Here is an 18,241-nt window from a genome sequence, read left to right as displayed (position 1 = left end):
ACTAACCGCCAAGTCGTCAGGACTCCTGCAGGCTCTCTGCAGAGCAGCAATTTTCTTTTGCTTTGCTTTGATTTTCTCCATCCTGGCAATTGAAGACAAATAGAGAAAGCCATTTTCTTCTCCACCAGTCAAAACACCTTTGCCATTTTGTCAGTTTCTGTGCTTGCCTTTTTCCCTAATCCCAAGGCAGGGCGAGAGATGCCCGGCCTTTGGCTGCCAAGTTCCCCTTCACTAAAAAAGAGCCCCATAACACCCCATGCCCAAGAGCCAACATCTTGTGCGCCCATGTGGACCAAATGCTGTTCTAAGGGCTGCCCAGGGTCGGTGGTGGGAGAAACGAGAGGGCCGGCCTGCTCTCGGCTCCGGAAGATGGGACGCATATGACAAGTGGGGTTTGGTCACCTCAGATGGGGAGGCGGGTCCAGGGTTGGGGAGTCTTCATGAGCTTAGACAGTTTGGGGATTCACACTTGAGCCGGCAACAAAGTAGTGTCCCACCCCAACTTCAGTCGTGTACACACTTTGATTTTTCCAATATTATTTAACATTTAAAGTTGATTAAAGTCAATTCACCTTTTAAACTTAGCCTCATCCTAAGCAATAATCCTTGAAATCGTTTACTAGATGGTCTAGACGTTCCCCTCTGATGTGCGTTAAGATAATTAACCTGTAAGCAAAAAATGTACTCATGTGCGTACCACCTAACTCCTCCCTGGGGAGAGCCAGGGGTGCATGCGTCGTAGAGCGTCAGGGGATGGAGCCTGGTCTTGGCCATGGTCTTGGCCAACTAGAGTAACGTTAGCTTCTTTTAGCACAGGACGGCTTGGACTCAGGCTCAGACCCAGGGAAGCAAGTGACCTTTTGGGGGGACAGTGAGTTTAACCAAAGCAGGGAGTCTGTGTGGTTAAGGGCTCAAAGCATCACCTTCTCCTCTAAGAATTGCATCAGGTGACAGGTCATCCCAGGGGAAACTCATGTTCCCATCACACTCAAGAGCCCTGCCCTTGTTTTCTGAGCTAGAAGAATCAGCCCTGCAATTTCTGCCACCTCCATCCACTGATTGACCCACATTTATAGCTCATTAGCGCCCCACACTCTGAACACGGGCACATTTCCAGTCTTACTACGCAGGCTCTTCCTCTTGGCGAAATTCAAAAATAAGAGAAAGAAAGCCAAAGGGGGAAGTCTGTATCAAAGAAAGAAATAAGCAAGAAGAAGATGGCAGATTGTTTGGAAGGGCTGTGCTCCCGGGGTGGGGTTTGGGTGGAAAAAGAAAAGCCCACGTAACTGTTTCATGGTGACCAGTTGGGACTTGATCTTTTTCCCAGTGCTCCAACACCTTGCCCAAAGACGGCTCCAACAGCTCAGCACCCCTACGTGTGCAAAAAAATAAACTGAAGGAATCATCTTAGCCGAGATGATGTCTTTGTGGTAACATCTTTGTTGGTGAAATTTCACTATCAGTTTTTGCATCAAAATTCAAGAGGAATTGCACTGACCATTCCTCTAACAAGACAGGTCTAGCAGGCTGAATCCTTTTGTCCCCTTTCTTCCCAAAGAGCGTAAACCGGCAGAGCATAAAGACCAAGTTTAGCTCAACAGATTGAGGACAGAACACTCCACAAACCATGGATACTCTGCAGGGGGACAGATGCTTACAAGGTGCAGGAAGCCTGGCTGTGCCGGGCAGGATCTCAGCGGGAGAGGCTGTCGAGTTTGAACGGACACAGTTTGCTGGGTGGCGTGTCTGAATGCTGGAATGTTGGGCCACACCACTGAAAGGGATGGTATGAGCCCCTTGAAACTGACTCTGCCCCTTCCCCTCAGCACAGTGTTTTAGCACACGGCGAAGTCCTGTCTCTGGGCTGTTGCTTCCATCAGTGAAGGAGAGCGGACCCAGGGCTGTTGGGCAATCAGTTCAGTACCAGAGGAAGACTCTGTCACTGTCAGGCTCTCTGGCAAGCCAGTGGAGCAGACATTTAAACAAAGATGCCAGCCTAAGGACGGGAGTTGTGGAGAGTTGCGCCGCACCCGTGGACCTCAGCGGGGCCGAGCTGGTTCTGCCCAGAAGTTAAGCAGCCTCTCCTTTCAGCTCTTGGCTGGATTTGTCTCCCACGGCCGCGGAGTGACTGCCACTCACCCAAAGGCTGGCAAAGAGAGCGGCTGGTCCTCTGCCCTTGCTCTTCCTCTGTGTTTACAAAGTTAGTATCGCCCAAGATCTCATGGCGCCGCACCATTCGAGGCCCTGAGGAGATAAAAGAACTGAGCCCCAGACTTGGGTGGAGGTGGTCATGCTGAAGAGGCCCTGGGAGGAAGGGCTGGGGTCAGTCCTGCTCCGCACCGAGCCAACGGAGCCGCCCCCCGGCCGGTGGACCCACTGGGAGCTGCGCTCCATCTCTGTCCAGGGGAGGGGTGGGATGTGACCTGGGGTTTGTGTGATCTCTAAAGGGTTGGGATCCTTCGGCTGAAGATCCCTTCCTGTCTCTTTGAACCTCTGACCTTGGATGTTTTTAGCCTCGGTTTCCTGGTACCTGGGTGCGGAGGCTTCGGTGGCCTCCAGCTCAGCCCCCCCTGTAGAGGGGGTGATAGCTCAGGAAGCTGTGTCACTGGATTAGCAGAGAGGCAAAACACACGGCATCCCAAAGGACGCCCTTCCTTTCCCAAGGATTCACAGGGTACGTCCTTGGGGATGGCTGTGTGGAAGACTGGAGGAACCCAGAGTCTTGTGGCCAGTGCCGGGTGAGGCCACCTCGCTCCATGTGGGAGGAGGCAGGTCTCCTTTGGGCAAACCTGGCTCTGCATCCCTTTGGGCTCTTCTGTTCTTTGCTCCCCTTCCTGCCCAAATGGCGATCATCTAGGGGAATAAGGAGACAAGGCCCTCCATCTGCACCTCCCTAGAGCCTTGGCCCACCTCCTTCCCAATCCCTTGAGGCAACTCATGCTGAAAGCTGCGGGCCTTCCCTGTGGGGAAACTGCGGAGCTGATCGACAGGGGTGGGACAGGTAATCCGTGGGCTTGAGAACCTTCCATCACAGCTCCACGCCAAGGTGCACAGAAACCTGCCCCCCGTGGCCCCAGCCCGAAGCCCCGGAGGTCTGAACTTGCCCGCAAGAGATGAGAGATGTTCGCACATATTTTCTTAACAAACGGAGGGAGAGCGGGAGAGCCCGACCCAGGCTGTCACTCAGAGGCAAGAGTTCAAATAAACACATTTCTCCTTTTCCTTCATTCATAAAAGGAAGCCAGTTAAAGCAGCAGTCGGGCAGAACCCGGGGCGCCGCCCTCGCTAAACAGGCCCGAGGCCCGGGAATTAGCGGGGTGGCTAGAGTTGCAGAAACTGCGGAAGCCTGGTTGGCACGGACCGACAATGTCCCCAAAGCCTGGAGGTGCTCGGTGGGAGGGCACCCCGCCCTTGACCTGACCTTGTGTCTCAGGGCAGAGACTCTGAGGTTGTGCTCTCTCGGTCCTGGGTTCTCCCCAGAGAGAATGGAGGTTTCCCAGGTTTGACTAGGGCTCTCCTTGTTGTCCCTTTATTTTATTCTTTTTTTTAAAGATTTTATTTATTTATTTGACAGAGAGACAGAGAGCACAAGCAGGGGGAGCGGCAGAGGGGGAGGGAGAAGCAGACTCCCCGCTGAGCAGGGAGCCCGATGCGGGGCTCGATCCCAGGACCCCGGGATCATGACCTGAGCCGAAGGCAAATGCTTAACGACTGAGCCACCCAGGCGCCCCTTGATGTCCCTTTAAAGAGGAGTCGGGAGAGACGGACACATGTGGCCTGTGACCTTGGGTTGCCCCCTGGGCCCGAATGCTAGTGATCACGGCCTAGCTGTCACCAAGTCTAGGGACAACCGCATTAGAATGTGGCCCCGGGTATCAGACAAGGCTGGGGATTGGAGGTAATTTTCGGAGGGTGGGCTGGCGATCGTGGGGTCATGTGGGAGAACGCCCTGGTGTCTGCTCCTTTCCTTCTGGTGAGTTCACAAAAATAGACACACCGGCACAAATGCAGAGAAGGTGACATGGCCAAACAAACTAGGGGGTGTGAGTGGCCCCGTTGTGTTCTTTCAACTTTTCTATGCATTTGGCCTTATTTTCCTAATAAACCACGTGGGCTACGCATTAGTTGTTCCCTGGGTCCACACCTGTGCTGAGCTGGTGAACATTCTTGGGGAGGTTCATCTAAGTGGTACCCTTGATATGCGGGGTCCCTGCTGCAAGCACGCACCAGCTAGCTTTAGGGGACAAGACACGCGCCCAGGACCCACACGTACTGTTTGCAGCAGAAAAGGTGGGAAAGACTCGCCAGCCCTCGGGCTGCAAACCACGGCCCCCAGCTTCACCAGCCAGCACCATCTCCACCTGCCTTTGTCGTCGTGGCCCCGAGGACGCTCCTCGCCTGAGATCTAATCATGCTCTTCCCCAAGGACATGACGAGAAGCTAACCTGGAGGCCGTAGAAGAATCTTCTGTGTCAAGAAGGACGGAGCATAAGAAACAGAGAGGCCGTGAGCCAGTCACTGCCTTTCTCTTCCCCGGTTCTCAGTGGGCTCATCCACAAAGCCACCCTGTCATCTCTGAAGACTCCTTCCCACTCGCATGACCCGTGACTTTTATCTGGGAAGACCTGTTGGCCATTAGGAGGATGAAGTCCTAAGATGTATTGCACTGAAGGACACTGTGGTGTCGCCGCCCACGGAGATGCAGTAAGATAAATTGGTAATATGAATGTCACCATTACAGTAAAAGCTGGTTTATTTGACAGGCAATCACTCAGAAGTTTCAGGCCAAGGAGGGCCAGTGTCCTGAGGGGTGACCTGAGGCTTCGAGACCTCCGAAGAATAACCCCATTATGCTGAGTGGAGTCCTGATGCGCTGCTGAGTCGGAAGTTGTGCACGGGGCATGGCAGATCAGACAACCAGCGCTGGGCGTCTGGCCCTGGGAGCCCAGTGTCTGCGGGAGCAGCTGATGGTGCTGGGCTGGACCCTGACTTCTCTGTCTCCAACCCGCTGAAACCTAAAGTCCTAAAGACCCAAGACGGGAGCAGGGAGGGAGGCACCAAATCATCTCCTGCAGTCCCTTCCAGTTATCAGACCCATAACCTCACTAGCCTTCAGTCTGCCGGATTAATCCACTTTGTTCCATATTTTTCAAATATGACTGCCCTTCGAAATACACCAGGCGCACAGGGCACGCTCTAGGAAGGTGAACAAACGGCAGATTCACTGGGGCATCCTCCCGGGTTATTAGTTGGATCAGAAAGCGTGCTTTCTCTTGCGTTTCCTTCTGCCTCTAGGTTTCCTTTAAGTTCACAGCTCTTCAACATCAAAAGCGACTCCCAGGGCACAGGCTGCATCATGCATGACATATGGAAGATCATTTTACATTTGTCCACCTTTGGTAAACATATCTTTGAAACGGGCCTTTTAAGATGACTGTTGGTTTTGGCAGTACCCTCTTTTAGGGTATTAAGACAGTCAGGCTAAGAAAACAAAGAGCAGCCTTGAAAGAAGGGCGATCCCTTGCCGGCAGGAAAGTCTTCCCAGCAACCACCAATCCCCAGTAAGCGACGAGGCGGTCCAACGGCCAGAGGCTGTACCTCACGGGCTTCAGGAGAAGGCGGCTTCCACACAGCACGGAATATCCCAAGGCCAGCAGGTGCCCAGACACCAAGACGTTAATCCATATCATTCCTACAAGAAACCCCAGGAAAAGCACAAACCAGAAACGATACCAAACACCGGTCACTTGCACCATGTCCAAACAGGATCTGGAGGATTGAAGGGGGAAGTGAAAAGCAAAGATGATGTCCCTCGACAGACACAGACACACCCCCACAGGTCATCTTAAAATCGAGGCACATGTACGTCGAGGGAGAGGGGAGAGATGCAGTGAGCAGCAGACTCCCAGAGACCCAAGACAGTGCCCACAGATAGGAGGCTCTGTGAGGCCCGGGGTTCTCGTCAAGTCAGGCTTTCGGACATACGACTTACATTCAGTAAAATTCCCTGTTTTTGGGTGTGTGGTTCTTCGAGTTTGGGCAAATGCATACAGTCCTGTTACCACCGCCTCAACCAAGACATAGGATATTTCTGTCGTCCTCAAAAGTTGCCCAACACACACACCTCCAGGCAACCAGGAAACTGTTTCTGTCCTTGTACCATTGCCTTTCCCCAAATATCACATAAATGGCACCAGACAGCATGTCACCTTTTTGTGTCTGGCATAATGCCTTTGAGGGCTCTCCATGTTACTGCACGTGAGGATCCATTCCTGCCCATTGCCGAGCAGTACTCCGTCCACCGGTGCACCACCGTCTGCCCGCTCCCTAGGTAATCGGGCATTTGGGGTCTTTCCGGGTTTCAGGGATTATGAGTAAACATTCCTAAACGTCCACGTGCAGGTTTTTGCACGGAACTAAGTTTCCATTTCATTTGGGTAAATGCCTGGGAGCAGGACGAGTGGGTCAGATGGGGAGTCAACATTTAACATTTCAAGAAACCACCAAAGTGTCTCCCAACGTGGCCCTACCATTTTGCCTTCCCACTGGCAATGACTGAGGCCTCCGGTCACTCTGCATTCTTTCCAGCACTCGATATTAAGTTTTTGGTGGTTTTGGTTTTAAATCTTAGCTATTCTAATGAGTGTGGAGTGACATCTAGTTCTAATTTTTAATTTGAATCTCCCTAATGACTTAACGATGTTGAGCATCTTTTCAAAATGTGCTTATTGTCTTATTGTCTTTTTTGATTAAGAGTCTGCTCAAATCTTTTGCCCATTTAAAAAATCATGTTGTTTCCTTCTTGAGCTGTAAAAATTCTTTATATATTCTGGACACAAGCCCTTTATCAGCCATGTATATCTTCTCTCCCAGTCTGTGGCCTCTCTTTTCATGATCTTAATGGTGTCTTTTCAAGAACAGGAGTTTCTATATTTTTGATGGAGTCTAATTGATCAACTTGTTTCTATTACAGCTCATACTTTTTGTGCCCTATTTTTAAAAAGTCTTTCTCCAACTCAAGGTCACAAAGTTTCTCCAGTTTTTTTTTTTTTTCATAGAAGTTTTATAGTTTGGGGTTTTACAAGTAGGTCTGTAATCCATTTCAAGTTAATTTTTTGTAGGCGATATGAAGTATGGGTAAAGGTGTTTGTGTGTGAATGCTCTGGGGATGTGAGGGGTTTGGGGCCATTATGCAAAAATGTTCTCCACCACCACTTGTTGAAAGGCTGTCTTTTCTGAGCTATCCATTCCACTGATCCAGGCATCGATTCATTCACCCCTAACACAGGTAATCTTGATGGCTGTTTCACTGTAAGTCTTGAAATCAGGTAGTAGTAGTGTTCCAACCCTATGCTTCTTTTTTCAGAATGGTTTTGGGTATTCCAGGTCCTTTGCCTGTTCATGCACATTTCCCAATTTCTCCGAAAAAACAATAGCCTGCCAGGTTAAGGGCAGGAGTCTTTTCTTCCTGTTAAAGTCCTGGTTCCTTGAAGAATGCCTGGCACATACAGGTAATCGATAAATATTTTGGAATGTAAGAATGAGAAGGTGGAACATGGTGGGGACAAAGTCATGGAAGATGCTACAGCTACTCTGGGAAACTCTCTGGCAGTTTCTTGAAACAACAGATGTGCATTGACCCCCTGACCCAGCAATTCCACTCCTAGGTATTTATCCAGGGAAATGAAAACGTATGTGCACAAAAACTCTGAACCAAAATGTACATGGAAGATTTATTCACACTAGTTCCAAGCTGGAGACCACCCAGATGTTCATCAACTCATCAATAGATAACCAAAATGTGGAATACCCGTACTATGGGCTCCTACTCAGCAATAAAAAGAGATGATCTACTGAAACATACTACAAAATGGATAGGTCTCGAAAATATTCTGGTGAGCAAAAGAAAGCAGACACCAAAAAGTACATACCACATGCTTCCATTGAGATGAAATTCTAGAAAAGGTAAAACTAACCTATGGTGCAGAAATCAGGTCGGTGGTTGCATCAGGGAAGAATTGACTGGGAAAAGGAACAAGGGAAATTTCTGGGATGATGGAAGCATTCTGTGTCTTGTTATGCACCCATGAAAATGGATTGAATGTTATAATTAAGAGCTGAACATTTCACTGCATATAAATAATGCATCAATTTAAGTTTTTAATTAAAAAAAATCATAGTAATTTCTCCTCCAAAGGAAGCAATTCTTGGGCCCACGATGGCGCGAGGGAGTGAAGACTGCCCACCCACGAGAGCGCCTAGGACCAGGATCTCAGTTCTTAGCAGCAGAAACTATACCTGGGAACAGGGCTGAGCTGGATGAGGTCTTCAGACCTTAGTTTGTGGCTGACCTCAACATCGTCCCCTGGCCACATTCTCACGACGCTCTGTGCTCCCGCATACGCACTTGCCATTGCAAGGAGAAGCCAGGAGTCAACTGTGAAGATCCAAAGAAGGGTTCCTGGTTTTTGGCGGTGGCCACTCCGCTCAGGGGTCATGGGCACCCAAATGCTAACGTCATGAGTGTCCGTGCTGCGAGGAGCTACCATGGCAGGGGGAGCCCCTGGGGCCAGTGAGGCAGTGTGCTCAGGGTACCTGCTCCATCCTCTCACGTTATAGGGGAGATGCCTACCACCCCGTTGGTGGGAGATGCAGGGCAGGAACGCTGCGTGAGTTTCCAGGAGTCGCGAGCGGCCCTGAAAGGTCACAAAGCACACTGGGTCCGCTCAGAGCGTGAGTGCCCAGCCACAGGCAGAGAGAGAGAGAACTGTGGTTCTGGGTGGAACCCGGGCGGAACTTGATCCTCAGGTAGGTGAAGGGCACAGGGTTTGGGACTCTCAGCATTTGATGGATAGGTGGGTGAATGAAAAAAGAAAAAAAGGATTTTGCATGGGACAGAATTCAGGCAAAAGGTCAGAAGTGGATGAAGGTTAATGAAAACTATTTCCACGCTTCGCGGTTGTATTTTCTCATATATGACTCAGCCTATTTTCAAAAAGATGGACATTTTCTGGACTAACTGAGAAGGGCACGCCCCTAAAAAGAATGCAAAGAGTGCCCACTTTGGGAGGGCAAGCTCCAGCTTACAAAATTCAAGTCTCGGAAGGCCTTTATTTGAGACGATACTTGGAAATCTTATTCACAAATCAGCCCATCCACTTTTTATTTAGTCTCTAACTAAGTCTCTGGATTTTAAATCATCTACTGAAAGTCCTACCCAGCCCCCAACAGCCCATTGGAATAATGCTTATGAATTAAAATTCTCTCCGACGCAAGCATTTTTTAATTAGATTGAGCCCTTGGAACCTGGTAACTATATTTCTTCTCTGAGTACTGGCCGGGTGATTACAAGAAGATGAAATGGAGAAGTATCAGAAAGAAGACTGGCAAAGAAGGAAGACTGAAAATGGCACTTGGCATGTCCCAGGCTCTCAGCTGCCTGCCCAGTCTGAAGCTCCCGGAGCAAAGAGGCGCTCAGACACCCTCGGTACTCACCCAGAGTAACAACTTGGCATCCAGCTTCTTGGCAAAGTCTGGAAGATACAACCACTTAATGAGATTTGAATGTATTTCTGTACTTGCGGTTCTCCATGGGTAATCTATAAAGGAGGGAGCAATTTTCTTTTTGTCTTCATTATTTTTCTAAAGATCATTGAGTCTATGTCCTGTTAATGCTTCCTTCAAATCATAGGGAACATCTAGGAAGCCAGATGAGATGTCAAGGTCAAGAGAAGGACTTTTTTTTTTTTTTAACAAGTTGAGAGGATGCTGGGAACTGCTTCAGAGCCCTGACAGGTGACTTGCCTGGGGAGCCCGGACCGGCTCTGCCTCGTGGTGTTTGGGGCACTTCTCCAGGACACCTACCTGCCCCAGCGGCCCTTCGTCCTGGTCCACGGGTGGCAGACCCAGGCGGCCCTCTCCACCCTGGGCGCTAGGAAGCAGGGGCCAGGCAAGGCTGAAGGGGAGGGCGAGAGGGAGAGACCAGCAGGGAAGAGAGAAACACCAAGAAGGGAAGGAGAGAAGGGAAGGAGTGTCTGGGGAAGGCTAGGGGAGGGGTGATGGAGGGAAGGATGGGGAGGGCAGGAGGCAGAGAAAGCCGGAGCAACTCTGGGCGGAAACACGGTGGAGGCCTCAGCCACGGTCGTAGGAAACTCAGTCATGAACTAGCACCTAAGAGGAGAACAGAGTTTTCAGTTTGACTCAGGACAAGACAATCCAAGGAAAAGACTGCTCGGGTCCCAGTCTGCAGAGCACGGATGGCCCCTTGCGCCTGTGCCACCAGGAGCTGGTAACCGTAGCTGGGACGTGGCAATGTCCTTTGTTCGTCAGCCCTCCACGGGGATGGCGGCGTCTGGCTGACTTATCCTGGTGGGACCACCGCTGGGGACAGAGGCGGGAAGCGGCCGCGTGCGCCCAGTTGGAAGGGGGCGTGCTGTGTCCGTCTCCTGCCCCTTTCATTTGAATTTGCCTTTTCGGACAGAATTGCACCACCTGCTCCTCTCAAAGCAAGCCTGAGTCGGCTTGGTGGGGCCTGACTCTGTCCCCAGACAGGGTCAGCCTTGCAACAGGAAGCCCCAGGTGTTGGGCCAAATGATTTCCAAAGCCCTATCATTCCTCAGTGCAGCGATTCTTTTGGAAAAAGGAACTGAGACGTGGGAGCCCAAGCGCCCCCACCCAAGGGAACCCAACACATCCAGGGCAAAGTCAGCATTTGCCAGAACCCACAGGGGCCTGTGGGTGGGCAGGTGGCGTGGCTCACCTTTGCAGAAAGCAGGAGGCAGCCCCAGACACAGAAAATGCTGAAAGGTCATAAGACTGACGAGAAAAAGCACAGTATCTGGGCCAGACCTCAGCAATCGCTTTTCTCACTGAAGATTCAACAAATAAATCAGCCGGATGACAATGGATGAGGGAGCAGAGATCCACGCGCTGCCCTGATCCACAGCTGGAACACAGGATGAGAGACGTGAGGCAAATATCCATGAACGCCAACAAGTGAAAAGCAGGGGCAGGAATGGCCACCTTGGTTCCCCGGGGCAAGAAGGTTTGGGGTTAGCGGAGGGTGGGGAGTTGGGTTCGTTAACTTGTTCTTGCTTTACTGCTTGTCCAAAGCACGCCGTTAGCCTGGAAATTCATTCCAACCATTTGATGTATTAGCAAATTGGATAAATAACAGGACGCAATTTGTTAAAGACTGTCCAGAGAGAAAACGAAGCCGAGTCTGTTGACTGCAAGGTGATAAGGAGGTGGGGGGCCGCTCTGCGGTGAGCCCCGAGGCTCCGCCAGGCTCTCGATGGGCCGGAGGTGTCGAAAGAAAGGAAGGCAAAGGGCAAGAGCCTGTGGCAAAGGTTGCTGGCTGTGAAGCTGAGGGGTCCCCTCTGGCCGAAGATGAGGCAGTCTGAGCATTGCTAGGACGATGTCTGCAAGAGGTTGAAACTTGGAGAACTCGCTGAGCACCTCGGGAAAGCCCTACACAACCAGACCCTGCTGTGGAAAATCAAGCATTTTTCTTGCCTTTTTGTTTTTTAAATAACTGTATCTCAGGGAAATTGAATAGTTGATGAGGGAGTGTTTCTCTTCATAGAAGTCTTTCAGTTAATTAATAAAGAAGGCACGATAGACCCAGAATATCACCATTTGAAATGAGGCCGTGGGGATGCAATCAGCAACATCGAGGCAGTAAAAAATCCTACAGCGTCTGATCAGGATCCTTCAACCAATAAATTGCAGGCAAAGGGTGTCTACAGATTAAGAGCTTACATGCTGTATCGACCAAGGAACCAATGACCACGTGTGGACCTTATTTGGATCCTGACTCAATCAAATTATCTTTTAAGGCTCTGGGCCAATCAGGCAAATCTGGACACGGATTGGGGACTTAGGGAGTTGCTCACCTTTCAGGTGTGATGATGGTACTGTCTCTACGGTTTTTGAGGAGCTCGTACCTTTTAGGGATAGACACGGAAATATTCACGACGTTCGGCATTTCCTGCAAAATAATCCATGGGTGGGGGGACCCGTAGTGGGGAAGATGGAAGCAAGGCTAGCCAAGAGCTGATGACTGCTGAAGACGATGAGCCATCCGTGAGGGGGTTTAGGATACTATTCTCCCTACCTTCACATACGAGTGGTATTTTCCTTGTTAAAAAAAATAATAATGAAAGCTACAATCTAGGAAGTGGGGACGTACACAGTGATGTCACCCCACGCCCCAACTGGTGAAGTCCATGGTTGATTAAATACTGCAAAGTGCTCAGTAGTCAAGATAGGCTTGAGTGGCGGTGTCAGCGTAGCACTGGTCAGGGGCCCAGCAGGCTGTTCTGAAGCTGGTGGGCCTCTGATGCGGCCCAGTGTCACCAGCAAAGTCCTGGGGCCAAGATGGTGGGCTGCCCAGCAGCGCAGAGCTCGCCGGAATCCCTGCCCGCCGTGGGGAGGCTCACCGCACGTGGCCAGCCAGTCACTGGGCAAATGGCAGAAATTTGCTCCCATACCTGCATCCTCAGGTCCCCAGGAAAACTGTGGTTTGGATGATCAAAACCTTTTACCAACCCAGCCAGCCGCACACTCCTGAGAGAAAGCCCTCCTTCCAGCACCAGCTCTGACAAAGAAGAGTGGCCGCTTCGAGACCCGGCTGTCAGAGGACTAAATCATATCCTCCATGTTTCCCAAACACTTCCTTTCATTTCTTCCTATCAGAGATGCTCTCCACAAATACCAAGGTATTGATTTTCCAATTGATCGAGGTAGAGAATGCTTCATACAGTTATGACTCTTGACAAGCTGGGAATAAAAAGCCAATCATAATGAGTTCATTTACTTTGCTTGATTATATTACTTTATAACACAATGTGTATACCATCACACCCTTTCAAGGACGCCCCCCCCCCCTTCTAAGCGGCCGGCTCTTAACAGTGCTGCTGGTTAATGCTGAAATCCATCTTGCTGCGTGATGTGTGAATTTAAAAATCATCCTTAGTGGGCTTCTTCTTCTTCTTTTTTTAAATGCCATTGCCATGCTATGGAATCTTTCCTGCCCCAAGGAAGACTTGATTGATAGACTGAGAGCCACTCAGATTCGGGTATAGGGTTTATAGAGGGTGTTTGTTGATGAGCAATGGGGGGTGGGGGACAATGCAGTGAAAGCCTAATTGTGGGTTATAAATATGCTGTATTTTCCCTATCGATTATATAACACGGAAATGAAAAGGATTACCTTATTAGATCATATTTAGCCATAAGTATGCCCTGTGTGCTTCAACTCGGGGTCCTTGCAAGAGACTAATTATTTGAGATGAAGAGTGAGGTCTGTTTGGGGCTCCAGACGGTCCGAGCGCTGTCCCTAATCCTATGCAGATGCTGTTGGCCCCTTCAGTGTCTTTCATGAACCTCATAGAGATTCTCTGTTCCAACCAGCCTCCCATGGCTGTGCAGGGACCTCCTATGCATCCTCTCAGCAAATTAGGGGGTAAGACTAAATAGGACTTCTGTCTGAGGATTTGCACGGCTGGCTCGTCCTTTTCCAGAAGTTTCTGGGGGCAAAGACTGGAGTCGAGTGGTAACCAACAGAGGCTGACACTTCCTAAAATAAAATGTCTCACAGTGAGACCCCAGCTCTCTAGAACTCCCAGGAAATGAATGGGGGTGGGGGGCGGGGGCTACCCGTGGTGACTCAGAAGACAGCAGAGCCTCGGCCCTTGGGAGCACCACAGAGGCTTGCTGTTCATCTTCTTGGGTAACTTGTTTACAAAAACGGATTGTGCCCTCCCCTGCCTTCAGTGCGTGTCGAACACGATCAGCTCCTCCTTGGTGAGCGAGGTCGGTCTTCCGTCTCCCTCCAGAGCTCGTTGCCCCTCCGTGAACATGCTCCAAAGCCAGGCCGGCACGGTCTGCCTCTTCCCATGTGACCGTGGAGGGGCGCCTGAGCCCTCCGCACTGAGTGGTGCTCTTCTGAGAAGCGTCCTTCTTGTAAGGCCAGGACGAGAATTCAGTGAGCGAATGCAGGGGTCGGCCCGGGGGGATGCCAGGGAGCGGGGCTCCGGAACCCAAGCATTAGCAGCTTTTCATCACGACCAGCCCAGTGCCTTGCACTAGAGATTTTGGGCCCACCATGCTCGCTCCCTGCTTACACAGGCAGCGACTCAGGCCTCCTAATTTATTTCCTACTTAAGTCCTCCTCTTTGTTGGAGACCGAGGTCTGGGAGCACCCAAGCACCTGGAGTGAGGGTGGCAGGCGCGCCCCACAAAGCTGCACCTGTCGTTACTACCCTCTGTCCTGCTGCTTGGGGGGTGGAGGGGTGGGGGCGGCCACTCTGCTTTGTGCTCCTCAGGTGCGACCTGGCAAAACGAGACGTTTCACCCGCCAAGTGGGGACCCAGAGACAGGATCTAATCCCGGCCCTGCCATCCCTTCTCTGTGTGACCTTAGACAGCATTCTGCCTCTCGGGGCCTCAGTATTCTCCTCTGGAGAATGGGGCTACGACCCTTACAGCCCCCAGACCGGGCCGAAAGAGTTGGCATCTCAAGAGAGAATCCCTTGCAGACTCCCAGCGCTTCGGAAGGGGCTCCAGAAGGGGAGCAGTTAATTTCCCCGCGCAGGCAGGCAAGGCGCTACCAGGCTTCGATTTTGGCTGAGTTGTTTAATTTTCACTTCTGCTAACAGCCCGGCTGTAATGTCACCTCTGTCCTTACTCGCTCCTGGCTTTCCGAGCTGCCACAGAAACCTCTCTAGGCAAAACAGTAAAAGTGAATGATAGGTCGGAGCCAGGTTCATTCTCAGTCATCTGTAACTTGGCCACTGAAGCAATTACTTAATGTAATGCTCCCCGGGAAGGGAAGGGGGTGCTAAGCTTATTGAGTAGGTGCCTACCGTTGGCCAGGGCAGGGCCGGGTACTTCATCTCCTCCCCGGCACATGGATCCCATAGGGGTGAGCTTCTCTGGCACCCCATTTGTCTGCGCCCGCTAATCACGGGCCCTTATTTCTTCCCCACCTTAACACAAGGCGACACTTGGCTATCACACCTCATCAGGGCTCTGAGCCTCTCTGCCAGGCCCCCAGGCTGCAGGGGGAGGAGCGATCCTTTGGCAAACCTGGCTGCTGGTGGGCACATTCTGCTTCCTTGCCACGTCTTGGGGTGGACAGAAACGATGCCGGGGTACTTGGTGGTGTGTCTTCCCCATCCATGGACCCCAGAAGTGACTCGGGCTGCAGGATTGCCCAGGAAGGGTCTCTGGCTAAAAGACCCAAGTAGGCCTCTGTGCCCTGCGAAAGCCGAGGATGGACCAGAAGACCCTTCCGATGCCTCGATTTTTCTTGGCAAGTCCTCCAGGCCTCCTGCCCGTCTTCCTCCCCCAGCTTAAAGTGGAGGGCCCAGTTAAAGAGGAGCTCCCTGTTAAGAAGGAGGCCATCTTTTCAAAGTCCCTTCCAGCAACATGGTCCCCATGGGCTGGGCAGGTTGGAGATGCAGACGGGCGGCAGGGCACAGTCTCCCCTGGGCACGAAGGTCCTGCACCTTTGTAAGCCTGGCCCCCAGGAAGCTGTGCCTCTCACAATCCCCCACTTCCATGCCTGGCCCCCACAGAGGTGTCTCTGGAGCCTCCTGCAATGGGAGCGAAGGGCCACGGCGGCCCCATCCACCCCTCCCGCCACCCCCCCGCAGGCTGTGTCCCCCCACCCCCACCTCGCCATCACGCATGCGTGTCAACGGGAGGGGCAGGGGGGCGCCGGAGGCCAGGTGCCCTCCCTGCACCTGCCCCCCCCAACTCCTCCTCTCCCCTCCTCGGGGCGGGCTTCTTCACAGCTCCCCCCACTCCATCCCATCGCAGGGTCTCTATTTCCCTGCAGGGGCCTGTGTGTCCCTTTCGAATCTTGCCGCCAGGCTCCCCGGGGTGGGGGTGGGGGGCCCGCCGCCGGCACAGCACCCAGCGCAGAGCAGGCCCCTCTGCGGAGCTTTGTGGAAGGAATAGGTGGATGGACTGTGGCTCTCCCACGAGTCCTTCGCACCCCTCCCACCCAAGTCTTAATCTCCTCACCCTTGAAATGGCAGACGTCGCACTGGACAGTTTTTCCCAGATCACTGTGCCTTTTTTTTTTTTTTTTTTTGACAGAGAGAGACACAGCGAGAGAGGGAACACGAGCAGGGGGAGTGGGAGAGGGAGAAGCAGTCTCCCCACCAAGCAGGGAGCCCGATGTGGGACTCGATCCCAGGACCTGGGATCATGACCTGAGCCGAAGGCAGATGCTTAACGACTGAGCCACCCAGGCGCCCTGGATCACTGTGTCTTAATGGTTCATCTAGCAGCTCTCCTCGGAGGAGACTCCATGAAGCCAGAGGCCGGGGAGATGGAGACTCAGTCCCCGCCTCTGGCCAGGGAGCTCCCACGCAGGGGGAGAAGCTCAGCTGGGGAGAGAGCTCCACTGTGCCATGTGAAGGGCAGGCCCTAGTTGGCCCATCATCTTGCGGACCAGCATCGCACACGCCCAAACGGTGCAAGCAGGGCAGGGGATGCAGACGGGCGCGATTTGGACAAAGGCGGGGCCGCCACCCGGAGGCTATAAAACAGGGGATTCATCAAAGAAACCTACCCCCGTTAAAGTCTGCAGGGCACCTTAGCTGGGTTTTATTTCCTGCCTTCGATCAGAGCATTTCAAATTAGGGGGGAAATGGGAGTTAAAAATATACCCACCAGGCCTTCAATAAGAGGCCCACCCTGCGCAGAAGAAAGAGAAAAAGGTCTCAAAACCTGACTCTAAGCCTCCAGAACATGACAGCACCTGGTCCTCCTGAAAGGCCACTGACCTGCAGCATGAGCCAGATGACTGCGGGGACGCAAATTTAATGACGTGTGTTTCCAGGACGCGCCACAGAAACACTTGAGTTCCATTAACCATTTCTAGAAGCTTCAGAAAACCAGCGGTCAGCTTGCCAACTGCCGAGTCCCAATCACTCGTTCCCTCCTCTGGGGGGGAGAGAAAGGCTTTAACTGGCTGCCCCCGGTGAGGCTGTGGGTCTAGCTCCTTGTTGTTTTAAACCTCTGCGTTGGAGAGAAAGCCAGAACAAAGCAGAGAGCTAGGAAGTGGTTGTTTTTGTTTTTTGTTTTTTTTAAAGAATGCTTTTTTCCGATAATACTGCCTGTCCCCATGTTGACCTCCCCCTCCCCTCTGCTCGCGGTCTCGTCTCTGTGGCCCTTGGCCGGAACACAGTCCTCCCGTGTCCCAAATATCTGTGAACCCTCCCACCCCGCTGCAGGCGGCCACAAGGCAGACAGTGTGGACAAGGGGCCATCCGGTCTCTGCCACGACTCAGCTCTCCCTGTGTAGCAAGGAAGCAGCCATGGGCAGTGGGTAGGTGAGCATGGCTTTATCCACACCCGGGGGGGTTGGCTGTGGCCTAGGGGACACAGCATGCCAGTGTGGATGAAGCACTCAGAATATGTCGGGCACCATACTGAGCGTCTTACGTTTCTTCTTCTGATCCCAAGCACCAGCTGAATCAGAGACACACACAGGCCCAGGTCACCTGTAAGCAGCCAGCTCCCCAAGTAAGTGATACAGACTCCAGGAACCTCTGTCACTTCTAATTTGCAAACTGTGTTTTACTTGAAAGAACAGTGGCAACCGTCAACGCAGCTGCTGTCAGAAACGTCATGGAGCCTGCACTGGCAGGTCCAGCAAATGCAAACTGGCTCCCCGTCTGGAGAAGGACAGACGACAGAGCTGCTTGGACCAGAGCTATAGTAGGCAGACGGCAGGGTGATGACAGCCTGGCCACCCCACATCTGGGACAATTTGCGTGCCCCCTCAAATAAAATGTGAGGCTGGTGTGCAGAGGCTGTGTTGAATCAGAGAATCAGGTCAACAACTTGGTGGGTTTTTTGTTTTGTTTTGTTTTTTTAATGTTCAACTCTTTGCCTATATGTCCAGGATTCTTGGCAACGCCAGAGGGCAACCCAGACAGCATGATGCAGGATCTCGGGCGGAGGGGGAAATGGCATCTCCGACCTCTCCTGCCTCCCCCACCACAACTTCCCATACTCCTTGGTTCCCATTCATCCTGTGCAACATCGCTTGCTTTGTCTGCAGAGTTCTGAGCTGTCTCCCGTCCCCACCAGGTCCTCGGCTAAAAACCAAAGGCAGAGCCCCTTGGGCGCTTAAACACAGGGAATCAAGTACCAACTAGTGAGCCTCTTTTATCGAAGCCCATACATGACACGGGTCGAAGGCCTGGGGAAATATGTGTAGG

This window comes from Callorhinus ursinus, unplaced genomic scaffold (genome assembly GCF_003265705.2).
Source record: "Callorhinus ursinus isolate GAN/ISIS: 27379988/994484 unplaced genomic scaffold, GSC_fseal_2.0 scaffold53, whole genome shotgun sequence".
NCBI lineage: Eukaryota > Metazoa > Chordata > Mammalia > Carnivora > Otariidae > Callorhinus > Callorhinus ursinus.
Note: the sequence above shows the minus strand (reverse complement) of the source record.